This window comes from Cetorhinus maximus, unplaced genomic scaffold (genome assembly GCF_964194155.1).
Source record: "Cetorhinus maximus unplaced genomic scaffold, sCetMax3.hap1.1 HAP1_SCAFFOLD_653, whole genome shotgun sequence".
Classification (NCBI taxonomy): domain Eukaryota; kingdom Metazoa; phylum Chordata; class Chondrichthyes; order Lamniformes; family Cetorhinidae; genus Cetorhinus; species Cetorhinus maximus.
This window is the reverse complement of record NW_027596595.1, coordinates 70,001-82,500: the sequence shown is the minus strand read 5'-3', so window position 1 is coordinate 82,500 and position 12,500 is coordinate 70,001.

Here is a 12,500-nt window from a genome sequence, read left to right as displayed (position 1 = left end):
AACGCTTACCACCCTCAAAGTCGCACTTTTCTGGGCATTTTTAAAGTGTGACCGTTGTCTGAAAATGTTCTGAAAATCGTGTCCCCGAAAATCTCCGGGTACCCCGCCAACCTCCCCTGCCAACAATTGCAACCGTAAGGTCGGGCGGTAGGCCTACCGTCCAGGAGGCCCCAAAGCCCGCAAAACGCCATTTTGCCATTTTCTCATCGGGACTTCCGAGGGGAACTCATTAACGAGCTCCAGGAGTGGTATGCCAGAAATTGCAACTTGACCCGTCGCCGGGCACACCCGCTACTCTCTGCGGGAATACCCCCACCGGGTGCCGGGTAAAGGCCTCGGATCTGACCTCATGGACTTCCGTCTGCGCACGGATTTTGCTCTCGCGGGCCCAAGAGCCACTTTCCACGGCCTACCAACGCAATCCGAAGTGCATTGGCCAACCATTACAACGGGAAACACTTTGCCTCTCCGCCAGAGACTAAGTCCAATTGGTTAACCATTTCTCAGGAAAACACTTTGCCTCTCTGCCAGAGACTAAGTCCAATTGGTTAACCATTTCTCATGGCCGCAATTTGCCTGCTGTTCACAGACTAAGTCCAATTGGTTAACCATTTCTCAGGAAAACACTTTGCCTCTCTGCCAGAGACTAAGTCCAATTGGTTAACCATTTCTCAGGAAAACGCTTTGCCTCTCTGCCAGAGACTAAGTCCAATTGGTTAACCATTTCTCTTGAAAACACTTTGCCTCTCTGCCAGAGACTAAGTCCAATTGGTTATCCATTTCTCGTGAAAACACTTTGCCTCTCTGCCAGAGACTAAGTCCAATTGGTTAACCATTTCTCGTGAATACACTTTGTCTCTCTGCCAGAGACTAAGTCCAATTGGTTAACCATTTCTCGTGAAAACACTTTGTCTCTCCGCCAGAGACTAAGTCCAATTGGTTAATCATTTCTCAAGGCCACAATTTGCCTGCCGTTCAGAGACCAAGTCCAATTGGTTAACCATTTCTCTTGAAAACACTTTGCCTCTCTGCCAGAGACTAAGTCCAATTGGTTAACCATTTCTCGTGAAAACACTTTGTCTCTCCTCCAGAGACTAAGTCCAATTGGTTAATCATTTCTCAAGGCCACAATTTGCCTGCCGTTCAGAGACCAAGTCCAATTGGTTAACCATTTCTCTTGAAAACACTTTGCCTCTCTGCCAGAGACTAAGTCCAATTGGTTAACCATTTCTCTTGAAAACACTTTGTCTCTCCGCCAGAGACTAAGTCCAATTGGTTAACCATTTCTCGTGAAAACACTTTGCCTCTCTGCCAGAGACTAAGTCCAATTGGTTATCCATTTCTCTTGAAAACACTTTGTCTCTCCGCCAGAGACTAAGTCCAATTGGTTAACCATTTCTCGTGAAAACACTTTGCCTCTCTGCCAGAGACTAAGTCCAATTGGTTAACCATTTCTCGTGAAAACACTTTGCCTCTCTGCCAGAGACTAAGTCCAATTGGTTAACCATTTCTCGTGAAAACACTTTGTCTCTCCTCCAGAGACTAAGTCCAATTGGTTAATCATTTCTCAAGGCCACAATTTGCCTGCCGTTCAGAGACCAAGTCCAATTGGTTAACCATTTCTCTTGAAAACACTTTGCCTCTCTGCCAGAGACTAAGTCCAATTGGTTAACCATTTCTCTTGAAAACACTTTGTCTCTCCGCCAGAGACTAAGTCCAATTGGTTAACCATTTCTCGTGAAAACACTTTGCCTCTCTGCCAGAGACTAAGTCCAATTGGTTAACCATTTCTCGTGAAAACACTTTGCCTCTCTGCCAGAGACTAAGTCCAATTGGTTAACCATTTCTCGTGAAAATACTTGGTCTCTCCGCCAGAGACTAAGTCCAATTGGTTAATCATTTCTCAAGGCCACAATTTGCCTGCCGTTCAGAGAAAAAGTCCAATTGGTTAACCATTTCTCTTGAAAACACTTTGCCTCTCTGCCAGAGACTAAGTCCAATTGGTTAACCATTTCTCTTGAAAACACTTTGCCTCTCCGCCAGAGACTAAGTCCAATTGGTTAACCATTTCTCTTGAAAACACTTTGCCTCTCTGCCAGAGACTAAGTCCAATTGGTTAACCATTTCTCAGGGGCTCACCGAGGGCAATCTGTAACGTCTCGCGGGCCCGGGGGCCCCTTTGCACGGCCTGCCAATGCAATCCGAGCCGCACTGTCCTTCGTTTGGTTAACCATTTCTCAGGGGCACACCGAGGGCACCCTGCATTGTCTCGCGGGCCCGGAGGCCACTTTGCACGGCCTGCCAACGCAATGCGAGGTGCTTCGCCCTTGGCCGCCTTCCCGGCCGGCTTCGGGACGTTTCGGGGGCTCTCACCGGGGCAAATCCGGTCCCCCGGGCGATTAGGAGGCCTCCCCGGGCAGGCCCGGGCTTCAGGCCGCCGCTTTTCCATCCCGGCCGAAAGAGGCGAAAAATGCCGAAAATGGCCAAAAATGGCCGCCGGCAGGGCCTCTCGGTCGGTTTGGCGGCAGCCTGGGTCGGTCCCTGCAGACCTGGAGGCTCGAGAAGGTTTTTGGCGATGTCGACCGATTCTCGATTTGCCACCTCCTACTATTCTGCAGGTACCCCGCCAACCTCCCCTGCCGACAATTCCAACCGTAAGGTCGGGCGGTAGTCCTACCGACGAAGAGGCCCCAAAGCCCGCAAAACGCCATTTTGCCCTTTCCTCATCGGGACTTCCGCGGGGAACTCATTAACCAGCTCCATGAGTGGCATGCCAGAAATTGCAACTTGACCCGTCGCCGGGCAGATTCGCTACTCTCTGCGGGAATACCCCCACCGGGTGCCGGGTAAAGGCCTCGGATCTGACCTCATGGACTTCCGTCTGTGCACGGATTTTGCTCTCGCGGGCCCAAGAGCCTCATTGCCCGGCCTGCCAATGCAACCCGAGGTCCATTGGCCTCATTGGTTAATTATTTCTCGAGAAAACACTTTGCCTCTCCGCCAGAGACTAAGTCCAATTGGTTAACCATTTCTCTTGAAAACACTTTGCCTCTCTGCCAGAGACTAAGTCCAATTGGTTAACCATTTCTCGTGAAAACACTTTGTCTCTCCGCCAGAGACTAAGTCCAATTGGTTAACCATTTCTCTGGAAAACACTTTGCCTCTCTGCCAGAGACTAAGTCCAATTGGTTAACCATTTCTCTTGAAAACACTTTGCCTCTCTGCCAGAGACTAAGTCCAATTGGTTAACCATTTCTCTTGAAAACACTTTGTCTCTCCTCCAGAGACTAAGTCCAATTGGTTAATCATTTCTCTTGAAAACACTTTGCCTCTCCGCCAGAGACTAAGTCCAATTGGTTAACCATTTCTCAGGAAAACACTTTGCCTCTCTGCCAGAGACTAAGTCCAATTGGTTAACCATTTCTCGTGAAAACACTTTGCCTCTCCGCCAGAGACTAAGTCCAATTGGTTAATCATTTCTCAAGGCCACAATTTGCCTGCCGTTCAGAGACTCAGTCCAATTGGTTAATCATTTCTCAAGGCCACAATTTGCCTGCCGTTCAGAGACCAAGTCCAATTGGTTAACCATTTCTCTTGAAAACACTTTGCCTCTCTGCCAGAGACTAAGTCCAATTGGTTAACCATTTCTCGTGAAAACACTTTGCCTCTCTGCCAGAGACTAAGTCCAATTGGTTAACCATTTCTCAGGGGCTCACCGAGGGCAATCTGTAACGTCTCGCGGGCCCGGGGGCCCCTTTGCACGGCCTGCCAATGCAATCCGAGGCGCACTGTCCTTCGTTTGGTTAACCATTTCTCAGGGGCACACCGAGGGCACCCTGCATTGTCTCGCGGGCCCGGAGGCCACTTTGCACGGCCTGCCAATGCAATCCGAGGTGCTTCGCCCTTGGCCGCCTTCCCGGCCGGCTTCGGGACGTTTCCGGGGCTCTCACCGGGGCAAATCCGGTCCCCCGGGCGATTAGGAGGCCTCCCCGGGCAGGCCCGGGCTTCAGGCCGCCGCTTTTCCATCCCGGCCGACAGAGGCGAAAAATGCCGAAAATGGCCAAAAATGGCCGCCGGCAGGGCCTGTCGGTCGGTTTGGCGGCAGCCTGGGTCGGTCCCTGCAGACCTGGAGGCTCGAGAAGGTTTTTGGCGATGTCGACCGATTCTCGATTTGCCACCTCCTACTATTCTGCAGGTACCCCGCCAACCTCCCCTGCCAACAATTCCAACCGTAAGGTCGGGCGGTAGTCCTACCGTCCAGGAGGCCCTAAAAGCCCGCAAAACGCCATTTTACCCTTTCCTCATCGGGACTTCCGAGGGGAACTCATTAACCAGCTCCAGGAGTGGCATGCCAGAAATTGCAACTTGACCCGTCGCCGGGCAGATTCGCTACTCTCTGCGGGAATACCCCCACCGGGTGCCGGGTAAAGGCCTCGGATCTGACCTCATGGACTTCCGTCTGTGCACGGATTTTGCTCTCGCGGGCCCAAGAGCCACTTTGCCCGGCCTGCCAATGCAAACCGAGGTCCATTGTCCTCATTGGTTCATTATTTCTCGAGAAAACACTTTGCCTCTCCGCCAGAGACTAAGTCCAATTGGTTAATCATTTCTCAAGGCCACAATTTGCCTGCCGTTCAGAGACTAAGTCCAATTGGTTAACCATTTCTCGTGAAAACACTTTGCCTCTCCGCCAGAGACTAAGTCCAATTGGTTAACCATTTCTCTTGAAAACACTTTGCCTCTCCGCCAGAGACTAAGTCCAATTGGTTAACCATTTCTCAGGAAAACACTTTGCCTCTCTGCCAGAGACTAAGTCCAATTGGTTAACCATTTCTCTTGAAAACACTTTGTCTCTCCGCCAGAGACTAAGTCCAATTGGTTAACCATTTCTCTTGAAAACACTTTGCCTCTCTGCCAGAGACTAAGTCCAATTGGTTAACCATTTCTCGTGAAAACACTTTGCCTCTCTGCCAGAGACTAAGTCCAATTGGTTATCCATTTCTCTTGAAAACACTTTGTCTCTCCGCCAGAGACTAAGTCCAATTGGTTAACCATTTCTCTGGAAAACACTTTGCCTCTCTGCCAGAGACTAAGTCCAATTGGTTAACCATTTCTCTTGAAAACACTTTGCCTCTCTGCCAGAGACTAAGTCCAATTGGTTAACCATTTCTCTTGAAAACACTTTGTCTCTCCGCCAGAGACTAAGTCCAATTGGTTAATCATTTCTCTTGAAAACACTTTGCCTCTCCGCCAGAGACTAAGTCCAATTGGTTAACCATTTCTCAGGAAAACACTTTGCCTCTCTGCCAGAGACTAAGTCCAATTGGTTAACCATTTCTCGTGAAAACACTTTGCCTCTCCGCCAGAGACTAAGTCCAATTGGTTAACCATTTCTCAGGGGCACACCGAGGGCAATCTGTAACGTCTCGCGGGCCCGGGGGCCCCTTTGCAGGGCCAGCCAATGCAATCCGAGGCGCACTGTCCTTTGTTTGGTTAACCATTTCTCAGGGGCACACCGAGGGCACCCTGCATTGTCTCGCGGGCCCGGAGGCCACTTTGCACGGCCTGCCAACGCAATGCGAGGTGCTTCGCCCTTGGCCGCCTTCCCGGCCGGCTTCGGGACGTTTCGGGGGCTCTCACCGGGGCAAATCCGGTCCCCCGGGCGATTAGGAGGCTTCCCCGGGCAGGCCCGGGCTTCAGTCCGCCGCTTTTCCATCCCGGCCGAAAGAGGCGAAAAATGCCGAAAATGGCCAAAAATGGCCGCCGGCAGGGCCTGTCGGTCGGTTTGGCGGCAGCCTGGGTCGGTCCCTGCAGACCTGGAGGCTCGAGAAGGCGTTTGGCGAGGTCGACCGATTCTCGATTTGCCACCTCCTACTATTCTGCAGGTACCCCGCCAACCTCCCCTGCCGACAATTCCAACCGTAAGGTCGGGCGGTAGTCCTACCGACGAAGAGGCCCCAAAGCCCGCAAAACGCCATTTTGCCCTTTCCTCATCGGGACTTCCGAGGGGAACTCATGAACCAGCTCCAGGAGTGGCATGCCAGAAATTGCAACTTGACCCGTCGCCGGGCGCACTCGCTGTTCTTTGCGGGAATACCCCCACCGGGCGCCGGGTAAGAGCCTCGGATCTGACCTCATGGGCTTCCGTCCTCGCACGGATTTTGCTCTCCCGGGCCCAGGGGCCACTTTCCCCGGCCTTGCGAAGGCAATCGGAGGTGCTTCGCCCTCGAAACCGCCTTCCCGGCCGGCTTCGGGACGTTTCCGGGGCAAATCCGGTCCCGCGGGCGAAGGGGAGCCTTCCCCGGGCACGCCCGGGCTTCAGGCCGCCGCTTTCCGTGACCTACCGAAAGACGCGAAAAATGCCGAAAATGGCCAAAAATGGCCGCCCGGCACGGCCTCGCGGTCGGTTTGGGGGCAGCCTGGGTCGGTCCCTGCAGACCTGGAGGCTCGAGAAGGCACTTGGCGATGTCGACCGATTCTCGATTTGCCACCTCCTACTATTCTGCAGGTACCCCGCCAACCTCCCCAGCCAACAAATCGCAAATGCCGATCGGCGGGTGACCGTCCGGTAGTCATGCCGACGAAGAGGCACCTAGGCCCCGCAAACGCTTCCAAATCCGACCCCATCCCGGACCGGTTCTTTTTTAAAAAAGGCTCCCAGGACTCCGGATTTTTTCCTGCCGCACTCGGGACCACCCGACGGACACGAAACCGGGAACCTTTCCCCGGTCCGACCCTCCTCGGCCCGGCCAGCCGACGTCGAAGCGGCCGACTGGTTAATGATTTCACCCTGCTCCGACTTGACGCGTTTTCCAACCGCGCATGCGCGGCTCTGCCTCCCGAACCGCCCCCTCACGTGAGGGCTCTGGGTCCGCCCCCCGGCAGCCATTTCCTCCTGCCGGTCCGTTATTTTACGCCGTTTTTCGCCCTCCAGCCCTGCCGGAATGCTGCCTGCTCGCTGGTTAACCATTTCGCTCCCTCCACTTCGGCTTCTGCCCTGCTGGGGAAGCCCGCTGCTGCCTCTAACCGTACTCACGGGCGGGCGGCTCTGCTGCGCGGCCTCCGGCCACGCCCCCTCACCTGGTTTGCTGGGAACCCGCCCCCGGCAGCCTGTTACTCGTGCCGGTTCGGTCTTATCGGCCCTTTTTGCACCTTCCCTGCCTGCTGGCATGCTTCGGCTCACCGGTCAACCGGTTCCCCGTTCTCCACTTAGACTTTTGAGCTGCGGGGCTGGTCTGCCGCGAACTGCACCCGTATTACGGGGCGGGCGGCTCTACTGCCCGTACGGCTGCCCTGCCTGTTAACTGGTTAACCGTTTCCCCGTCCACTACTTCGTCCCTGGACCTGCCGGTGTGTTCTGCAGCTAACTGCACCCGTATTACGGGGCGGGACGCTCCGCTTACCGGCCGGCTGCCATGCCTGCTTAACTGGTCAACCATTTACTCACATATACTTAGCCCCTGGAGCTGCTGGGCTGGTCGGCGACCTAACTGCACCCTTGTTGCCGGGAGGTCGGCACTAATTGCCGGCCGGCCGGCTGCCCTGCCTGCTAACTGGTAAACCCTTTACCCACATGTACTTAGCCCCTGGATACTGATGGGCTGTTCTGCACCTAACTGCACCCTGATTAGCGGGCGGGCGGCTGTAATTGCCGGCCGGCTGCTCTGCCTGCTAACTGGTTAACCATTGACCCACATGTACTTAGCCCCTGGAAACAGAGGGGCTGTTCTGCACCTAACTGCACCCTTATTAGCGGGCGGACAGGCGGCCGGCTCTAATTACCGGCCGGCCGGCTGCCCTGCCTGCTAACTGGTTCACCATTTACCCACATGTACTTAGCCCCTGGAAGCTGATGGGCTGTTCTGCACCTAACTGCACCCTTATTAGCGGGCGGACAGGCGGCCGGCTCTAATTACCGGCCGGCCGGCTGCCCTGCCTGCTAACTGGTTCACCATTTACCCACATGTCCTTAGCCCCTGGAAGCTGATGGGCTGTTCTGCACCTAACTGCACCCTTATTAGCGGGCGGGCGGCTGTAATTACCGGCCGGCTGCCCTGCCTGCTAACTGGTTAACCATTTACCCACATGTACTTAGCCCCTGGAAACTGATGGGCTGTCCTGCACCTAACTGCACCCTTATTAGCGGGCGGACAGGCGGCCGGCTCTAATTACCGGCCGGCCGGCTGCCCTGCCTTGCTAGCTGGTTAACCATTTACCCACATGTACTTAGCCCCTGGAAACTGATGGGCTGTTCTGCACCTAACTGCACCCTGATTAGCGGGCGGGCGGCTCTAATTGCCGGCCGGCTGCCCTGCCTGCTAACTGGTAAACCCTTTACCCATATGTACTTAGCCCCTGGATACTGATGGGCTGTTCTGCACCTAACTGCACCCTGATTAGCGGGCGGGCGGCTCTAATTGCCGGCCGGCTGCTCTGCCTGCTAACTGGTTAACAATTGACCCACATGTACTTAGCCCCTGGAAACTGAGGGGCTGTTCTGCACCTAACTGCACCCTTATTAGCGGGCGGACAGGCGGCCGGCTCTAATTACCGGCCGGCCGGCTGCCCTGCCTGCTAACTGGTTCACCATTTACCCACATGTACTTAGCCCCTGGAAGCTGATGGGCTGTTCTGCACCTAACTGCACCCTGATTAGCGGGCGGGCGGCTGTAATTGCCGGCCGGCTGCTCTGCCTGCTTACTGGTTAACCATTTACCCACATGTACTTAGCCCCTGGAAACTGATGGGCTGTTCTGCACCTAACTGCACCCTTATTAGCGGGAGGGCGGCTGTAATTAGCGGCCGGCTGCCCTGCCTGCTAACTGGTTCATCATTTACCCACATGTACTTAGCCCCTGGAGCTGCTGGGCTGGTCGGCACCTAACTGCAGCCCTATGGCCGGGAGGTCGGCTCTAATTACCGGCCGGCTGCCCTGCCTGTAAACTGGTTAATCATTTACCCACATGTACTTAGCCCCTGGAGCTGCTGGGCTGGTCGGCACCTAACTGCACCCGTAATGGCCGGGAGGTCGGCTCTAATTACCGGCCGGCCGGCTGCCCTGCCTGCTAACTGGTTAACCATTTACCCACATGTACTTAGCCCCTGGATACTGATGGGCTGTTCTGCACCTAACTGCACCCTGATTAGCGGGCGGGCGGCTCTAATTGCCGGCCGGCTGCTCTGCCTGCTAACTGGTTAACCATTGACCCACATGTACTTAGCCCCTGGAAACAGAGGGGCTGTTCTGCACCTAACTGCACCCTTAATAGCGGGCGGACAGGCGGCCGGCTCTAATTACCGGCCGGCCGGCTGCCCTGCCTGCTAACTGGTTAACCATTTACCCACATGTACTTAGCCCCTGGAAACTGATGGGCTGTCCTGCACCTAACTGCACCCTTATTAGCGGGCGGACAGGCGGCCGGCTCTAATTACCGGCCGGCCGGCTGCCCTGCCTTGCTGACTGGTTAACCATTTACCCACATGTACTTAGCCCCTGGAAACTGACGGGCTGTCCTGCACCTAACTGCACCCTGATTAGTGGGCGGACAGGCGGCCGGCTGTAATTACCGGCCGGCTGCGCTGCCTGCTAACTGGTTAACCATTTACCCACATGTACTTAGCCCCTGGAAACTGATGGGCTGTCCTGCACATAACTGCACCCTTATTAGCGGGCGGGCGGCCTCAATTACCGGCCGGCTGCCCTGCCTGCTAACTGGTTAACCATTTACCCACATGTACTTAGCCCCTGGAGCTGATGGGCTGTTCTGCACCTAACTGCACCCTGATGAGCGGGCGGGCGGCTCCAATTACCGGCCGGCTGCCCTGCCTGCTAACTGGTTAATCCTTTACCCACATGTACTTAGCCCCAGGAGCTGCTGGGCTGGTCGGCACCTAACTGCAGCCCTATGGCCGGGCGGGCGGCCTCAATTACCGGCCGGCTGCCCTGCCTGCTAACTGGTTAACCATTTACCCACATGTACTTAGCCCCTGGAGCTGATGGGCTGTTCTGCACCGAACTGCACCCTGATTAGCGGGCGGGCGGCTCTAATTGCCGGCCGGCTGCCCTGCCTGCTAACTGGTTAACCATTTACCCGCATGTACTTAGCCCCTGGAGCTGCTGGGCTGGCCGGCACCTAACTGCACCCTTATCACCGGGCGGGCGGCTCTAATTACCGGCCGGCCGGCTGCCCTGCCTGCTAACTGGTTCACCATTTACCCACATGTACTTAGCCCCTGGAGCTGCTGGGCTGGCCGGCACCTAACTGCACCCTTATCACCGGGCGGGCGGCTCTAATTACCGGCCGGCCGGCTGCCCTGCCTGCTAACTGGTTAACCATTTACCCAAATGTACTTAGCCCCTGGAAAATGATGGGCTGTTCTGCACCTATCTGCACCCTGATTAGCGGGCGGGCGGCTCTAATTGCCGGCCGGCTGCTCTGCCTGCTGACTGGTTAACCATTTACCCACATGTACTTAGCCCCTGGAGCTGCTGGGCCTGTCGGCACCTAACTGCACCCTTATCACCGGGCGGGTGGCTCTATTTACCGGCCGGCTGCCCTGCCTGCTAACTGGTTCACCATTTACCCACATGTACTTAGCCCCTGGAGCTGCTGGGCTGTTCTGCACCTAACTGCACCCTGATGAGCGGGCGGGCGGCTCCAATTACCGGCCGGCTGCCCTGCCTGCTAACTGGTTAATCCTTTACCCACATGTACTTAGCCCCAGGAGCTGCTGGGCTGGTCGGCACCTAACTGCAGCCCTATGGCCGGGCGGGCGGCCTCAATTACCGGCCGGCTGCCCTGCCTGCTAACTGGTTAACCATTTACCCGCACGTACTTAGCCCCTGGAGCTGCTGGGCTGGTCGGCACCTAACTGCACCCGTATGGCCGGGAGGTCGGCTCTAATTACCGGCCGGTTGCCCTGCCTGCTAACTGGTTAATCATTTACCCACATGCACTTCGCCCCTGGAGCCGCTGGGCCGGTCGGCACCTAACTGCAGCCCTATGGCCGGGCGGTCGACTCCAATTACCGGCCGGCTGCCCTGCCTGCTCACTGGTTAACCATTTACCCACACGTACTTAGCCCCTGGAGCTGCTGGGCTGGTCGGCACCTAACTGCACCCGTATGGCCGGGAGGTCGGCTCTAATTACCGGCCGGTTGCCCTGCCTGCTAACTGGTTAATCATTTACCCACATGCACTTCGCCCCTGGAGCCGCTGGGCTGGTCGGCACCTAACTGCAGCCCTATGGCCGGGCGGGCGGCTCCAATTACCGGCCGGCTGCCCTGCCTGCTAACTGGTTAACCATTTACCCACATGTACGTAGCCCCAGGAGCTGCTGGGCTGGTCGGCACCTAACTGCAGCCCTATGGCCCGGCGGGCGGCCTCAATTACCGGCCGGCTTCCCTGCCTGCTAACTGGTTAACCATTTACCCACATGTACTTAGCCCCTGGAGCTGCTGGGCTGTTCGGCACCTAACTGCACCCGTATGGCCGGGAGGTCGGCTATAATTACCGGCCGGTTGCCCTGCCTGCTAACTGGTTAACCATTTACCCACACGTACTTAGCCCCTGGAGCTGCTGGGCTGGTCGGCACCTAACTGCACCCGTATGGCCGGGAGGTCGGCTCTAATTACCGGCCGGCTGCCCTGCCTGCTAACTGGTTAACCGTTTACCCACCCGTACTTAGCCCCTGGAGCTGCTGGGCTGGTCGCCACCTAACTGCACCCTTATCACCGGGCGGGCCGCTCTCATTGCCGGCCGGCTGCCCTGCCTGCTAACTGGTTAACCATTTCACCTTCTGCACTTTGCCTACCTTACCCTTCGCCGAACCCTAACCCTGGCCCTAACACACGCTCTAAACCCTGCACTTAAACGTAACCCTAACCCTAACACTCGCCCTAACTCTAACCCTAACCCTAACCCTACCCTTTAACCTTACCCTAACCCTTTGCCCGTCCCCGACCCCAACACTAACCCTATTCCCTCACCTTCTCCCCGTCACCGACCCCCAACCCCGACCCCAACACTAACACTCACCATGCAGGCTACAAATGCGCCGCCTTCGCAACCCTTCACCCGCCGGCACACTCTTACAACCGCACCAACCACTAGCCTCCTCCGGGCCCTTACCTTCCAGAAGGAAAATGCCCCTCACTCAACACCGACCCCAATCCACTCTGCGCAGCCGGCAATGGCGACGCCCGGTGCGGCCACCGCGGCCTCATTCACCCCGCTTCCTCCCGAGGCCTACCACGCCCTCGCTAAGCCCGTGCCTTACAAGCCGACAATCCCTTCATGCCCACCGCTTCCGACAACCACCGGCCAGCCGGCCAAGCCCTTGAAATCCAGCCCTTCCGCCAGCACCGACTCAAATCCAACCTCCCACCCCTTCCGAGAGCTACTCCAGGTCGGCCTCGCCCGTCAGATTGCTCCCCTTAGGCGTATATTAAGCCCGGCCCCACTGATTAGAGCCAAGCCGCGCGGAAAAGTGAGGGGTGAA